Source organism: Protopterus annectens, chromosome 8.part0, assembly GCF_019279795.1.
Source record: "Protopterus annectens isolate FY-2018-M chromosome 8.part0, PAN1.0, whole genome shotgun sequence".
Lineage (NCBI taxonomy): Eukaryota > Metazoa > Chordata > Ceratodontiformes > Protopteridae > Protopterus > Protopterus annectens.
The window spans coordinates 1,145,486,673-1,145,503,893 of record NC_056741.1 but is presented as its reverse complement, the minus strand read 5'-3'; the positions used below and the strand labels follow the sequence as shown (position 1 = coordinate 1,145,503,893).

Genomic DNA, 17,221 nt, shown 5'->3' with positions numbered 1-17,221 from the left:
TCTGACAAGATACTAGATGCGATTTTCTAAATATCTGAAGGCTGGGAACAGTAAAATATATGGAATTTCTGATAGCCACATTATTTCTGGATGTTTCTGGAACTTGGAAGCAATACAGAAGAAACAAAAGTAAAAACTAGATGTGCAATCCAGTGTAATGAGAGTTAAAAGTAAAATTAAAGTCAAAAGGGGTTGCATGAAAACACATCACACCATTTACTCAAAAGAAGAATCACTTTTTTTTATTCCGGATATCAAAGCCTGTGTGTGTTCTTCTGTAGCACATCTATGCACTTATAATAGTGTGCCCATAACAAAGAAGTGAGGTATTTGTACAAGGATAAGAAGGAGGAATTAAATTGGCAAAGGTGGATGTGATACGTGGAAGGTAATGTGTTTCCAATGCCAAAAACACTAAAAAAAAGAGTTAGTTGCATGCTGTACATATCGAGTGATGCACAGATATTGAAAGCATAATGGAAATGTAGGTAGTACTGTATAGGGTTCCTGGGATATGGTGTAACCTGCTTTTATGTGAGGACAGGTGGAAAGCAAAAGGAAGGAAGGCATGTTAGTTTACAGGATGTAGGGAGAAGCAAAAGTTTCCTAGAGGGTAGCTGGAGGATACTGACCTGCAGAACAAGGAGCAGCTCTGCAAGTGGGAGAAGAAGTGTAATTACTGGCCCGCAGACACAATAAATAATGATGCTGACAGGTTCACAAGCACAAAAAGCAACTTGGCAAAGAGGAGAAGAAATAGAATTATTGTCCCGCAGGTGCAAGAAAGAATAATGTCTTCAGGCTTAGAAACACAAGGAGCAACTTGGTAAACAGGAAGAGAACTGTGATTACTGACATATAGATGCAAGAAAGAATGATGCTGTCAGGTTCATAAGCACAAGAAATAACTCTGTAGAGAGGAGAAGTAGGATTAATGACCTACAGGTGCAAGAAAGAATGATACTCTCAGGCTCAAAAGTAGAAGGAACAACTTGGCAAACAGGAGGAGGCTTGTGATTACTGATGGGAAGGCTGCCAGCCTAGCCAGATAGAATTGTGCAGATAATTTTATCATTTGTAAATATAAATGTTGAAATACAGGCTTGTTTTCTTAAATGAATGAATATGCTGTAAATGTTGAACTTAAAACAATGTAGCAACATTGCTCTCTGATGTAAAGAAAGCTAAGTCAAGCATTTATTGTCTGTCCTTTGAAGTTCAACTTATTTCATGACTGTCTTTGATGTTTACAATTCGGTTCCGGCCAGGCTAGATGAGGGTTTCCTTCCTGTTGTTTTAAGGCTAAAGTTAATGACCAGAATTTGCATGCATAAATGTCCTTTATTGCTCTGGTTTCTGCCTAGGTGTAAAAGAATGTAAATGCAGTTTCTGTTGGCCTGGGAACACCAGAAAAGTGAAAGAATGATGTAATGTTTATCAGCACTGCAATTTCAATTTAAACAGAGAGAATCAGAAGGCATTAAGCATTTTTGTCTTGACTATCCAACTCACAGCACTGTCTTGCCTAGATGTAAATTATCTTAGACTTGTGTTTTCTTTTAGAAATAGCTAGGAACTAGAAAGATTAGATTAAGTGTTTTTCTGTGATGTCAGAACTGCACTACTGAATTATTTTAAGTATTTCTGTGTGATCTCTGAACTCTTGACCAGCATTGTGTAGTAGAAAGTATTGTCTTTTGGTTTTAATTATTCATTATTAAATATTTTACAACTTTTTAACTGTGGCTGTTTGTGTAGAGATATTTTAAGCTCTTTAGAGTACCTGTATGCCTTTGGTAAAATTGTACAATGCCACTCCTATAGCTTTAGCACTGGGTTATACTACCAATTGGATAATAATATTGCACAGTAATAATTGGACACCCTTTTAAGGGCCTTTGAGTAGCTGATAAATATTAGATGGGTGGTGACAGGGATTTCTACCATATAGTCTTGGTAAAAGGGGCACAGCTGGAGAACCTGTGCCAGCCTTCCCCAGAAGTGTGTGTGTGGTTGTATAAACTCTTATCTCAAAGTGTGTGTATGTCAGCAACTTGGGCAGGGACATGAAGCACTGGTTGGACAGAGAGGGTGCTGAAGATTTTAGCTTGCCCAGCTGGCTGAGATCTGGACCCTCTAGCTGTGCCAGTGGGATGTCTTATTGGGGACCTGGAGAGGAAGGGAGCGACCAGCCCCGAACTGACTGTGATCTCTGTGTGCTGTTAAGGGAAATTGCACTTTACTGTGTGTATTTGTTATCCTTTCCTCATATATGAGATGCCCTTTCTGGTGTTAGTGGTGAGGATTGAGGCTCCTTGATTACTGGGCCAGAGCCAGGGCATCACAACTGACCCACAGGAGTAAGAAAGAATGATGCTGTCAAGCTCACAAGCAGAAGGAGTAGCTCGGCAAACAGGAGGAGAATCGTGATAACTGGCCCACAGGAGCAAGAAGGAATGATGCTGTCAGTCTGACAGGCAGAAGGATCAACTCTGCAAGCAGGAGGAGAATTGTGATTACTGATCGGCTGATGCAAGAAAGAGTGATACCATCAGGCTCATATGCAGAAGGAACAACTCTGCAAAAAGGAGAATTGTGATTACTGACCCGCAGATGCAAGAAAGAATGATACTGTTGGCTCACAAGAAGGAGTAACTCAGTAAACAAGAGAACTGAGATCTTGAGAAGTGAACTGGGAAGTATCCATGTCTGGCAGGGAAAGGGAATATAATGATCATTTTTAAGCTAACTTAATACATTATGAAAGGGAAGTGGGAAGGACAGTGAGATGTTGGGTACATGGGGCAGGGAAAAGGTGAATTCCAGATGTGAATAAAAAACAGACCACACATGGTTGTCAACATGTAAAAGCAATTTATTAAATAAACATATTGAAAGGATGTTTTCTGACCAGAACGTGTTATTCATCAGAGTACAGAAAGCATACATTCACCCAAACAGTTAATAGACTAATTACATGACTTGAATAATAAAACTTCAAAATACTTGCATATTAAAAAATTATGATTTTGTTTTTTGTGGCAATCATAGGGGACAGTTTGGCATTTTCTATATTCTCTGTACGCATCAAGTCTGTATTACCATTTTTGTTTATTGCAATAATAGCAAATATAATATTGATGTTTGCTCACTGGTAAGCATTGTAATACTTACAAATTTAAAGGAAGAGTTCTCACTTTCACATATATGCCCATACAGTGCATTAATGACACTACATTTCCTCATAGGTAGGTACTAGGCTATTAGCCCTAGGGCCTATATATGTCTAGCAAAAAGTCACCCTGGCTTTCGCCACCCAAGAAAATTATTTTCCTGTGCCACTGTCGAGCAGAGCCACAGAAGTGATCCCCGGGGTGAATCTCCTATCTCCCATCCAGTCATCAAGATTTTTCTTGAAGAGTGCTAATGAGAAGCTTTGTTTGATATAGATAGGTAGTTTGTTCCAGAGTATGGGAAATCTCTGGGACAGGAATCTATCCCTCCAGCATGTTCTGTTTATTGTGGTGACAAGGTTTAGGACCCTAGAGCATGTAGCTCATAGGGATTGGGATTTCTTTAAGTGGAGCATGTCTAAAAGCTCTTGGTTTGCCAAAGCTTTGTGTGTTAGGCAGAGATCGCCTCTAAGTAGGTGATATGCGATGGAGTAAAGCTGCAGTTTTTTGAGACAGTCTGCATAGGGCATCTGTTTGAGGCTGGTAATCCTCTTTGTGAGGTATTTCTGTGGCCTTTCCAGTTGTTGTAGATGTCTTGTGAGGTACATACCAAAAGTGGCATTGTACTCTATAATGGGGTCTAATGAGTGACGAGTAGAGGGGAACAATGACCTCTTTTTTCCTGGATGAGAAACTTTTTGTGATGAGATGTGCCATGTAGAAAGATTTCCTGACGACTGTGGTGATGTGATTACCAAAGGAGAGACTACTGTCCACCTGTGTCCCAAGGTCTCTTATCACACATTCGGTGTTAAGTAGACTACCGCCTATGTGGTAGTTCATGGGTGCAGAGTTTTTACCAAAAGGGATGACAATGCACTTTTTGGCATTGAGCTTGAGGCCATGGCTTTGACACCAGGCATCTGTCTCAGCGAGGCCCTTTTGTAAGATGTCCACATCTTTTGGAGTTTTGATTATGGCTCCTAGTTTGCAGTCATCTGCGAACTTCGTTAGCCAAATACCTTCTGTGTTAGCCTATACTTCAGAAAAGTAGATACCAAACAGGAGAGGACCCAGGACTGAACCCTGTGGTATTCCACTTGTCACTGGTATGAAGTTGGATTTGGAGTCTGCTACTTTCACAGTGTGTGTTCTGTCAGTGAGCCAGTTGGCAACCCATCTTGTGACATAGGGATTTATACCTAGTTTAGTGAGTTTATCTATAATTCCAGAGTGGGGGATGGTGTCGAAAGCCTTGGCGAGATCTAGTAAGGCTGTGTGAACCACCTTACCCTCATCTACGGCTTTGGTGACTACTTCAAAGAGGTCTTTCAGGTTTAGGAGACATGATCTGCCTTTTACAAACCCAAACTGGGTGGGGTCCTGAGCTTGGAGATTACCAATGTCGTTGTTTATACATTCCATAGCCTCGCAGACCAGGCTTGTTAGGTTAATGGGGCGGCAGTTTCCGGGGTCAGTGATGGCTTCCCCTTTGTGGAGTGGGATAACCGTCGCTGTGCGCCATTCAGTGGGCACATAGGCTGAGGTGAGGCTATGATTGAACATGGTACTTAGGTGGGGTGCCAGTTCGTTCCTGTAGTTCATGTAGAACACAGCCTGAGATGTTGTCAGGTCCCATGGATGCTGTGTTCTTGGCTTTGGATAGTGTGTTTTTTACCTGTGCAGCCGTGATTACAGGAACTTTGCATTCTTCTGGTATAGAGATGGGTCCTTTTGGGGATGACAGGGGGTAAAGTTAGCATTGAACCTATCTGCCAGGATGTTGGCAATATCAGTTGGTTCTGTATATTTAGTGCCATTGTGCTGTAACTCAGAGCAGATCTATGTGTTGCCATTGAGATTATTGACATAGCTATAGAATGCTTTGTGGTTGTCTTTAGAGTCAGTGGCGATTTTGTTTTCGTAACTAGCTTTGGAGGATTTTATGAGGGATCTCGGCTTCTTATTGAGCCTAACTAGGGAGTTTCTCCAATCATGGGATTTTACTCTTTTTTGCAACAGTTTCTTTCTTCTGTTGTAGAGTTTGTTTATGGCAGGGGCCACCAGATTGGCTTCCTTTTTTTGGAGGATAGCATCTTGGTTTTGTTAGGGATTGCGTGATCCATGCACTTGTGTAAGTGCTTATAAAGTGCATTTGTGTAGGATTCAGCAGTCATACCTCTATTGTCCATCAGCATGGATGTTGTGAAGTTTGCCACTTCTGTCTTAAGAAGCATGAAGTTGGCTTTGGAGAAAAATTTTACTGTGGTTTCCCTAATGGGGGGTGGGGGAGGGATGTGGATGTCTAGGGTGATTAGCTTGTGGTCGGATCTGACCAACGAGGAATTGACCTCTGGTGTGGAGCACTGGTTGCCCATGTTGGTAATAACCAGGTCTAGGATATTGCTGCCCCTGGTGGGGGTGTGGATAAGTTGATCTAAGGCATTGGAATTTATGAATTCCAGAAAACGTTGAGCACAAAGAGTTGGTACATGAGTAGTTTTCCCAGTTAATGGTGGGGTAGTTGAAATTGCCCATTATTAGGGTGTTAGGTTGTACCTTAATATTTTCCAGTGTATCAAGAAATGAGGAGTGGGAATCCGGGGGCATGGTGGGGGATCTGTGGCAAGCTACAGTTTGGATTGCAGTCTTGCCCAGAGATAGTTGCACTTGGATAATCTCGGATGCATTATGCTGAGCAACTAGCCTGGAGGTGTGGATATCCTTAATGAATATGGACACGCCTCCGCCTTTAGTGTTTCGGTCCAGGTTAGGTGGCCAAAAGGTGTGGTATGAATTATAGCCTGGGAATGCAGGGGTACTCTCTGGAGCCTTGAACCAGGTCTCTGTCACTGCTCAGATGTCACTGTTCTCCATTTTAAGGAGTGCCTCGAGTGAGTGCATTTTGAGGTTTAGACTTCTAACATTGAGTAGCAATACCCTCAGATTATTCTTGCTTTTACCTGTTATGGTGGTGAATTTGTCATTTGAACTTTGCCTAAAAAAGGCACTATAGGGGTGGCTAGAGCCTTAGCCAGTATCCGGAATCCCAGGGGTGACAGGTGCAGGCATCTGTGGCAAAGCATCGTGGTTTGTCGATCATGTCATCCCAGGCAGACAGATACTGGATCCCCTTAGAATGTCACCAGAAGCTTAGCCAATTGTTGAAGTCAATCATTTTGTCCTTGTATTGTGGTATCATTCTGGGTGATGGCAGGATGCTACTCAGGGCTAGGGTCATACCTCCTAGGCTACAAGATTGGAGAGCTCCTCCATGTCCCTTTTCATGTAGTCCAGGGAGGTACGTCTCAGGTCATTCACACCAACATGGACAATGATAGTCTCATATTTGTACTTGTTGTTGTGGAGTGACCTGAGTGCATGCATTATGTGGCGGATCCTGGCACCCAACAGGCAGCTGACAGTAACTTTCTCTTTGTTTAGCCTGGTGAGTGGAACATCAGTGTGCCTGACTATAGATTCACCTATGACTAGAGTGTTGGGTACGTTGTTATGCCTTATGGGCTGTGGTTGAGTGGCACACTGAGTTTATGGGCTATGTGTCATTTGGGTTGTGTTGGGGGTATCTCTTTTATGTCCAAGTGCTCTGATATAGATTTTGTCAGTCTTACCAACTGAACTTTCTACAAATGTATGCAGTAATATGGACTACATCTTTGGTCATACAGATTGTATCACAGTGAAAAAGTATATTTTGTTTCAAGATGAATAAAACATCAGTTCTCTTAATGTTTGTACTAGTACTACATCTACCAAATTTCTCTGTGCCACACATCTGAATAGTTAGTACACATCCATATATAGCCATATGTAAATGTTGGACTCAACCCAACATTTCTAATGACTGTATTACTAAAAAAATGCCACAATTCATTCTTGTCTTTTTTTTCTTTTCTGTTTTCTAGAAGCACACCCTTTTGAAATCATTGTGACAATATTATTTATCTTTGTAGTTTTTATTTTCATAAAGGGAACAGTTGTCTTATTGTAGCTCTGGCTTAATGCTAACTGCCATATCCTGATGCCACATTGAATTTTGTTTTCTAATTGATTCTTTATGTGGGCACTCATGAACAGCTTATCTCTTTGTCTGTAAACATAACTCACATTCTCCTTTGCCAGATGTACTCCAAGCCACCATTAAAAACAGACTTTGGTACATCTGTTGTAATGTACATTGGGTGGCAACTTTTGAAATTTAGAATTTTGTTAACATCAGTAGATGTTTTATTAATACAGTTTACTGTATATTAACTTTGAAACTTTCTCATGTAGATAACTGCTTTTAGAAAGACTATTCAGTGTCATTGTAGTGAGTAATAATTTAAAAGGTTCTTAGTACCTTTTTAGTGCATTGAACAAGAAGTCCAGAGTACACAACTTGGTCTCGGTTATGACAAAAAAAAAAAAAACAATGAGTAATCACTTTACTTCTGTACCCTACCCCCTTTCCCACCCACCCCTGTATCTAGACCTTTATAGCTAACTATATCCCAACCCCTTCACACTTCCACTTCCAATTTAGCCAGTCAATTCTAACCCCCATTCCAAACCCCTCCTTCCACCCTACTCTGTATTTCTTATTCCTCCCTCCCATGCTAACTACTCCTACCCCCTCACATATTATAATTCTACTCACCTTCCCCTCCCGTCATACTTCTTCATGCCTTCTTACTCCTTTTTTCACATTATGTTCTACCATCTCCCTTTTATCTTTCTTCTTCCTCCAGTATCTTATCTCACCTCCTGTCATAGCCAACTAGACCTACTCCCTTATTCACCTGCCTCTTCCAACAATATATTTACTACCAACCACGTTTCGTCTCCCATAGCACCCACCCTCTTTTTTGATAGAATATACTCTCCCCAAGATCCAGCTTCATCCTCTCTCTCACAATACAAACACAATTTCCCACTACCCTTCTCCACTGTTCAACATCTGCTATATCTCCATTCCACTCTTCATCTCTGGTGTGATATTCCACTCTTCATCTCTGGTGTGATATTCACCACAACCCAGGTCCTCACAATAACTCCTCAGTTCCCAGCAGTGTTACCTTCTCACACCTGCAAGCTACAAACATAAGTTTCAAATATCTTTCTCTGTATTCCATCAACATCCACAGTATCCTCAATAAAACTACTGAATTCCACTCTTGGATAGCTCAATACTCTCCAGATATAGTCACTCTTTCAGAAACATGGTCGAAACCTCAAAACACTGACAATAAATTCCTCCCACCTGGCTCTAACATCTTACGCCTTGATAGAACTCACAAAAAGGTGGAGGTGTTGCCCTTATGTACTCTGACTTTCTAACCTTAACCCCTTTAATCAGCCCACCCCCTTTTTTCCCCAGCTGAAATCATTATTACTAACTGCAAACTAAATACACATAAAACCGTAATATAGTTGGCATCTACATACCCCTGGGGACAATATACCCTTATTGGAACAGATCCTTCACTGTATACCTAATGAATCTATCATGCTGGGTGATGTTAATATCAGTTGGCTTGCGCTTACCTCTAACTCCCCTACTTACAGCATAGATCTGTATGGCTTCTCACAACTTATCTCTTCACCCACTTTTCTTCACAAACCTACTAACACCTCTTCTACCCTTGACTGGATTCTTGTCTCCCATCCTAATCTCTATCACCACCTTGAATCCCTGCCCGACTCATTCAGTGATTACTCTCCCAAACATGTCCAAAGATACTCCACAACCCCCACCTCACTAGACCACAAACGTTCAAGGAATGCTGTAAGCTTGCTAACTTTAACCCTGAAACATTCAACAGCCACTGACTGGTCCATCCACCACCACATGCCTCTTGACGAAGCTGTTCACCAATTTAACTCCATCTTTCTAAACACTGTTAACTCCCTAGCCCCCCAGGACAGTCTGAATCAAATCACGCTAATCTCCCTGGCTCACCCTTAAAAGGGGCTGTGCACGAAACTCTGGATAAACACCAAGTCTGACATATACTTCCAAATATATAGCGAGCTCACAAATTTGGCCAAAAAAGACGTTAATGACAAGAACAACTTTTACCACACACCCCTTACTTCACAATCTTATAATCACAAAAAATTCTAGAATACTGTTAATCTAATTCTCCACCCTGGTTACCCATCTACACCTAACCCCTGCCATAATAATTCACCCCAAGAAACTGCTTCCATCTTCAGTTCTTACTTTATTGCTACTATCTGTCAACTTTTACCAAGTTCTAACCCAACCAATCTCTCAGCATCCACCTCCCAGCTACTCCTCACTTAGTCCCATCTCCACTACCTACATTAAAAATCTTCTTCTCAAACCATAAACCTTGTTCCATGTCAGTTGACAACTTGCCACCTCTCTTCCTAAAGGTTGCTGCTAACTCCATTGCTTACCTAGTTTCCATTCTCATAAACCGCTCAGTTAATGAAGCCACTGTTCCTACTCTGTGGAAAAAATCTACACCATACCTTTCCATAAAGTTGGAACCTCTGTAGATCTGTCTATCACCCTATAGCCATACTATCTCCCCTCCCCATAATCCTTGAGCACTGTATCCATAAACATCTCCTGGTTTATCTCACTCAGAATAACATACTCATTCCTACCCAGCATGACTTTCACCCCCATCATAGTACCTCTGCCACTCTCAGCTCATTTATTAACACTGTATCCTTAGCCGGAGACACTAATAAACTAGTGTCCTGCCTTTTCTTAGATCTCTCCAAAGTCTTTGATGCTGTCTCCCACTCTATGCTCCGCTCCAAAATATCACAATTAAACCATGCTCTATCTGTTATCTCCTGGTTGTCCAGCTACCTTACTAACAGGCAACAATATGTTAAATGTATCTCTGCCCTGTCTCCTTTTCTTCCTATAAAAATGTGAGTTCCACAAGGCTCAGTTCTAGGCCCCCTTCTGTTTAGCATCTTTACTAATCAACTATACACACCCTTCACAAATACCATGAAAGAACAGCACACAAGAAAAAAGTCACCCTCAGCATTAATGTTGAAAAACTACCAGCTTTAATGCTGAAATCCAGTATACAAAATACCAAAGGATAAGCGCTTTCGTCCCAGTAAAGTTAAGGAACTTCATCAGATAATTCCATAAAAACGAATTCCAGTTTAAATACCCTAAATAAGAATGTAAAAAGTGCATTAAAACACAAAATTTAACTACAACCAATCCGATCGCACAAAAAGCACACACACACCCTTTTTAGAAATGAAGTTTGAAACCCAATGCCCTAAAATGTAAAATTTCAAGCCTAAATGTTCATCATTTTTATTTAAAACTACAAGAAACATTTAAGTTACTTTTGAATGCACATATAAAAAAAGACTGAAAAATTAAACGTTTTTTTACACACATTATTAGGAACACAGTGATTCCATTTCTGTTCTGCAAATGCTTAAACATATTCAGCCTATCAAATCTAGTAAAATAACTCACACCTCCCTCAAAATGAAGTCACCTGCAATACCATCTCCCACTTGATACATTGTTACAGAAGTGTAATTATATAAAATGTGTGGAATGTTCACTGATGTTTTGCAATATTTAAATTTTTCTGCCCTCAACATGTTAACACACTATCTGTTTAGAGCTTTCAGTTTTAAAATACTGCTAATAGAAATTGTTTAATTTAAGCCTGGCCAACATTGTGAATTTAGACGTAACTGCCAGGCTAATTCCATTTTTTCCAAAATAATTGACCATGCCCCCCTCTTTTGTTTAACTGTACAATATCAAGGATATTGAACCTAAAGTCATGTCCATTAAAATTAGAAACCTGTTTTGCGAGGGCATTAAATTCACTATGATCCCTGATATTTGTAACATGTTCACCTATGCGTTCTTTCAGTTTACACTCAGTTTTTCTCACATAAAAACAGCTACACTGTGTGCAAATAGCACAATAAACTACCCTTTCTGAATTACAGCAGAATTTCCCCTTTAGTTTATGTTGAAAACCATTAATACAAACCTCATTTGTTGCCAGAATGTAGGTGCAGCATTTACAGCGCCTGCATTTATACATATAACCCATTTTCTTTTGTACAATGGGTGTCTGAAAATAATTCTTCAAGTTACGTCCTCTCCTATATACACAAATGTGATTATTACCCACAGTTTTCCTGACTTCCCTATCATTTCCTAATGAACCCCAATTTTTAAAGAGAATCTTCTTAATGTGATAACTATCCATGGAGAAAGTGCTAAAAAAAGTATTATAATTGGGACTATCAAGTCCCCTTTCTTGTCCTGACCTAAGATCTAAAGCCATCTGCATGGGTGTACATTGGGAATGGACATCCAAAAAGTGCTCTAACCTATTTGTGTGGTGACTTAATGTTCCACCCATGAGTAGTATAAAATACCCATTTTTTTTCTTTTTATACCTACTTTCCCCATGATTTCATCAGTTAAATGTTTGGGATAACCACAGTGTAAAAACATGTTTTTTTATTTTATCACACTCCGCAATAAAGCTATCCCAGACACTCACCATCCTGGCCACCCTCACAAGTTGGCCTTTGAGTACAGCTCTTTTTTGTGTAAGTGGATGGTTGCTGTCGAAGTATAAGAGGGTATTAGTGTTTGTCTCTTTTCAAAAGATATCTGCTATGAATCGATGTAAAGTATCCTTAGTAATTAATACACCCAAATAAGGAATTATTTTATCATTAGCATGGTGAGTAAATCATAGGAAGGTGGTTGTTTGATTAATATATTCTAAAAAATTCGTCACTTCCCCTCTTGGTCCTTCCCAAAGGATAAAAATGTCATCCAAAAAACGTAAATAGACATGGCAAAACTGAAAAAAAAAGGAGAATTAAAAAGATGGCGTTTTTCCCATTCAAGCTCAGTTGGACTAACCCGGTCAACAAATCTCCAATAAATAAATCAGTAAAGTTTTATAACATCTCCTTTGATAGACTTATTTGCCAAGAAGCCTTGATTTTCTGAATACGGCAGGAAAAATACATGCATCGCATGATGCTCTTGAGGCTTCCTGCTTTTGCAGATATGCCCCCTTAAAGTCAGTTAAGTTATTTAATAAGCATTCACACAGAGTCAAACATAACTGGACGAAGCTGTTGGAGTGCATGGAATACCTACATAGCAACTATTTTAAACTTGTTAATTGTAAAGCTGGCAGAATATTTGTATAGAATCAGTTGATGATTACTGTCTCCCAGGTTGCCTTCTTGGATAGCTGTCCCAGACGACATGGTTAAGTTGGTAGTAAGGAAACAATGATTTCCCGTAGTACAGGAACAGTTATGGCAACAGAGGAATCCCTGTAGAGTCTGGGGTTCCACGTACTGACAACAGATTAAACGATAGAAATACAAGTGAGAGAAACATTGCAGGACATACTATTGGTAATAATCCGAATTCGTTTTTGGATACTTATACAGATATCAACCTTACTGACTGGCTTAATAAGAGCTTTGGAGCGATAGAAACGCGTGAACAAGGACATAAACAGCAGGACACTTCATACCTTGAAAAATGTAAGCTACTAAAGAAATATATGTTAAAGTTTAAAAACTTGAACTTGGACAATTGGTTTCTAACAGAATGCTTAAAAAGGAAACATGTGCCTAAGGGACTTAGACTTAATAAGTTCCCTAATGACACTGTTATGAGTTCTACTTTTTACCAAGAAATTGTGGACATTTTAAACAATTGTGGTTTAGCTCTAATGAGAGCTATGATAAATAATAATAAAATATTAATTGATGAATTAAATGTTAAAATTGAAAAAAATAACAAAGAGATAAGTGATGACTTGTTTACTGTGAGAGAGTACAAATGTAATTATTTTAGAGTTTTTAATGATGTTGACAACACAATGGGTAAATTAGACAGGGATGATTGGGCCTACAAACATCAGCAGGCCTATCTGTTGTTACATAACAAAGAACGTTTTACCAACAATGCTAAGGGAAGGTTTACATACAACAACAACCACACCACTAGGTCATACCAAGGGGGGCGGTGGAACAATAAATATCAGACAAGAGGGGATGTTATTAGAGACACGCATGACCACCAGGGAGAATCTTATAATTCATACAAATCTGACATCCCTTTAGAACAGGAGGGACCCAGGAGGTCCGAGCGAATACGAAACTTACCCTCTCACCCCACATATGCACAAGTCACAAACAAACACAACCAGAGATATCAGGGGAACCATCAATTTTAATAGAAGACATGACTATACTAAGTGCCAACATTAATGACACTGCAGAGGCACCAAGGGACAACATTATTGTTAACCAACAAAATGGAGATTTTTCTGTCTACAACTATACTGACATCAAAATTGAGGATAGACATTTTTCTTTATTTAAAAAGGGATTTAACTTCGTGCCATCTAAGAAAATGGATTTGGGGGAAACGATTTTAGGCATAAAATTATTTACCAGAAAGTTAAATTTAGAGGTCCTGGCTACCTCTAATGAGATTCAGAACAACACCACTGTTACAAATAATATTATTAGGGACCATACACACAGACAACATGATAATTTGGTAAGGAGAAGGTATGTACAACCCCCCCCATACAAAATGATATCAGCAATTTTGAAAAAGTGGTGATTAATGAGGTAAGAACATTTTACCGTACTTTTTGTACACCAAATTTGGAGACAGAGGAAAGAAAGACCTTGGAAGACATCAAACAACATTACCCAGATGTCAGAATTATGAAGCCTGACAAAGGGGGAGGGGTTGTACTAATGCATAATTGGCTGTATTTAACAAAAAATGATGGATATTCTTAATGTGGAGGGACGATATACTATTATCTCCAAAAATGAGTTAAACATAGCATACCACAAGATTGATTTGACCATAGAAGACAACCTACTACAAGGTTTAATAGATGATAGACTATACAGATTGTTTTAAGGTGGAAAAACCCTTTCTATCTACCATGTTTGGTATCCCCAAGGTACACAAAAGTGTAGAAAATCCACCATTAAGGCCTATTGTGACATCTGAGGGTTCAAAAACCCAACCTTTAGCTATTTATGTTGATTCCAAGCTAAAGCCTTTTTGTAAATTATATCCCCACATTTTAATTGACTCTTGGGATTTACTTAGTAAAATAAACAAACTACCGTACCAGTCCCATTATTCATTTTTAACTATTGACGTTAAGGACTTATTTTCTGTGATTCCGCATAACATAGGTCTTGAATGGTTTGAAGCTATGCTCACTGAATTTAAATTCCTGAACAATAATGAGTTTAGGTTGGTGTTAGAAAACATCAAACTAGTCCTGAAGAACAATTTTATTTATTTTCAAGGAGATATTTTCCATCAACTAGATGGTGTTGCAATGGGGGCAGCATGTGCCCCTATTTTTGCTAACACAGTTATGCTTTATTGGGAACAACATTTTGTTTTCAATTCCCCCCTTATGGAGAATATAGTCAAGTACTTCCGTTTTTTGGATGATATATTAATAATATGGAATGGGTCACAAGATGATATATCAAAGGCTATGGAATACCTCAACAACTCCACTTCATTTCTTCAGTTTACCCATGAATACAACAAGGAAGAGATACATTTTTTGGACGTAACCATTTTAAAAGATCATGCTGACAAAAAATATGTATCAAGAATATTTAGAAAGGCATGTTTTTCCAACTCCTACCTCCACTACTACAGTAATCATCCCCCAATACAAAAGAAGAATATTATCAAAGGACAGATGGTTAGGGTGGCCAGAATGACTTCAAATTATTTTGATTTCATCAACAAAATGGATTATGTACATAAACTATTTTTGGAGAGAGGCTACCCAGATTCTACCATTATTCCCTTAAAGGAAGATGTGATAAGGGGGTGGGGGAGAAGATACATACCCTTGTTAAACATGGAGGTCAACATAGACAAGAACTTTTTAGATAACACTTCAGATATTACCAGTCACAACACCTGCAATATGAACACATACCAAAATACTCCTTTCTTTGTCATGACATGCAATGCCAATACTAATTCAATAAGAAGAGTTATAAATAAGACATGGGATATTTTCAAGACTATGACCAACAGATTAGAAATATTTAATAGACAATTAAGCTACAGTTTTAGGAGGGGTCCTAACCTCAAAACTGTGTTTGAAAGGAACAAGCAGGACAATAACAAAAAGAAAAAGGGCACTTTTCATTGCGGAAGATGTTCTCAATGTACATTTATTGCAAACATGGAGGAACTAACAGTACCCTTTATCCAGATAGGTTTTAAGGGTAAACAATATTTCACCTGTTAGTGTGGTAGTATATTTAGTCTACTGTACTTCATGTTGGGGGTACTATGTGGGCAAAACAGAGAGACATCTACGACAAAGAATATACGAACATATGTATGATGTCATTAGGAAAAAGGAAACAAATGCCTTATATAGACATATACTAACTTGTACAGGAGCTAATTTCAAGTTTTGGATATTGGAAATGTTACCCAGGGATAGTAGAGGGGGGGATTGGGAAAATCAGCTTAGTTATAGAGAACTAATTTGGCAACTGCGCCTGGATTCTAACACACCTCCAGGGATGAATGACCACGTGTCACTTTTACCAGCCCTAAAACTAAAGGCTAATAGGGTAAAAACACAAAATAAAAATAAGAACAAAAATAAAAATAAGAATAAAAATAAATAGAATCCCATGAACTAAAACTAAGTTAATTACCCATTTATTATTATTATTACTACTTTTCTATCTTTACTACCTCAACATCATTTATTTATTTATTACTTATCAGTTTTTAATATACAACTTAATAGATACCACTCAAATGTTTTTTAATAACAATGTTCAAAAAAGTGTTAACAAAGTACTTTTTTACAAACAAAATTATTGATGGGCATTTCACTTTTATCTTTATTGTAAATATTTTATATTAATATACATAGTTTCATTACAGATATATTTTTCACATATATATATATATATATATTTATTTATATGCATTTTTTATACATACTATTTACATATGTACATTTACATGATTTACAACAAACAGTGTCACTAGTGATGATTTTTTACATTTTTATATACATACATATCAAATTTGTAAGTCATTTTATATGTATATATTTGTAAGTTATTTTATATGCGTATGCTTTTTAACCACAACCATTTCATCAACCATTCCCTTAAATGCATTCTTACTTAAATGATTTGAACTGAAACCTTTAATTGAACCTTTAATTGAATTAAATTACTTAATTAATCAATAACAGGATGTATGAAAGAATTTTGTAGAGCAACAGTATTTATTCTGATGAAGTTTCCGGCTTAGGAAATGAAAGCGCTTAATCCTTGATGTATCCTTTTGTTCTTTTTGTTCAATAAATTGTTTTATCTATTTTTATGGACTGCAGAGTCTTGCAAAAGAACTGTTGAATTACAGTGTCGTGGGACTGCCTTCATTGGTTCCTGTACTATGGGAAATCATTGTTTCTTTGCTGGTTTTGGATTTTTTCCCATTTCTTCCATTTTTACATTTATAAGTTGGTAGTAAAGAATGTATGGAAAAACCTGGGTGTGTGGTGGTACCTGTTTACTAGAATGTAAAGGAACCACAGCAGTTATTATTTCTGCACTCCAAACAAAACTAAGTTTAGAGGTTCTAGGAAGTGCTCCGAGGGATGTGGTAATCTTTAGAGTAGTCATGCTGACAGACAAGATGAATTTTGGTGGAGTAACCAAATTTTGTTGGCGTAACCAGATGTCCTGTTGTCCTTCCTTCAGAGGATAGCTTTGTAATCCCAGAGACCATCTGTGTCTGCTTTCATCTGGAAGCATTTGAGGGTCATGTGTCCCACCACCTGTTGGCATGAGAGGCTGTCATATGTCACAGGTAAAATAGTATACAGAGGATATTTTGTTCCCCTTCTGTCTCTCCAGAGCTAAATTTTTTCACTCTTAAATGTACCGCCAAGTCACAGAACTGTGGCAAAACTAATGGTTCAGAA

General features: G+C 38.5%; 1 protein-coding gene across 1 annotated transcript in view; it reads left to right on the top strand.

Annotated features, from left to right (window-relative positions):
• The window catches only part of LOC122808415 (F-BAR domain only protein 1-like), a 2,144,012-nt gene that overhangs the window by 1,778,642 nt on the left and 348,149 nt on the right, over positions 1–17,221 (top strand). The gene's annotated exons all lie outside the window — the stretch shown is intronic.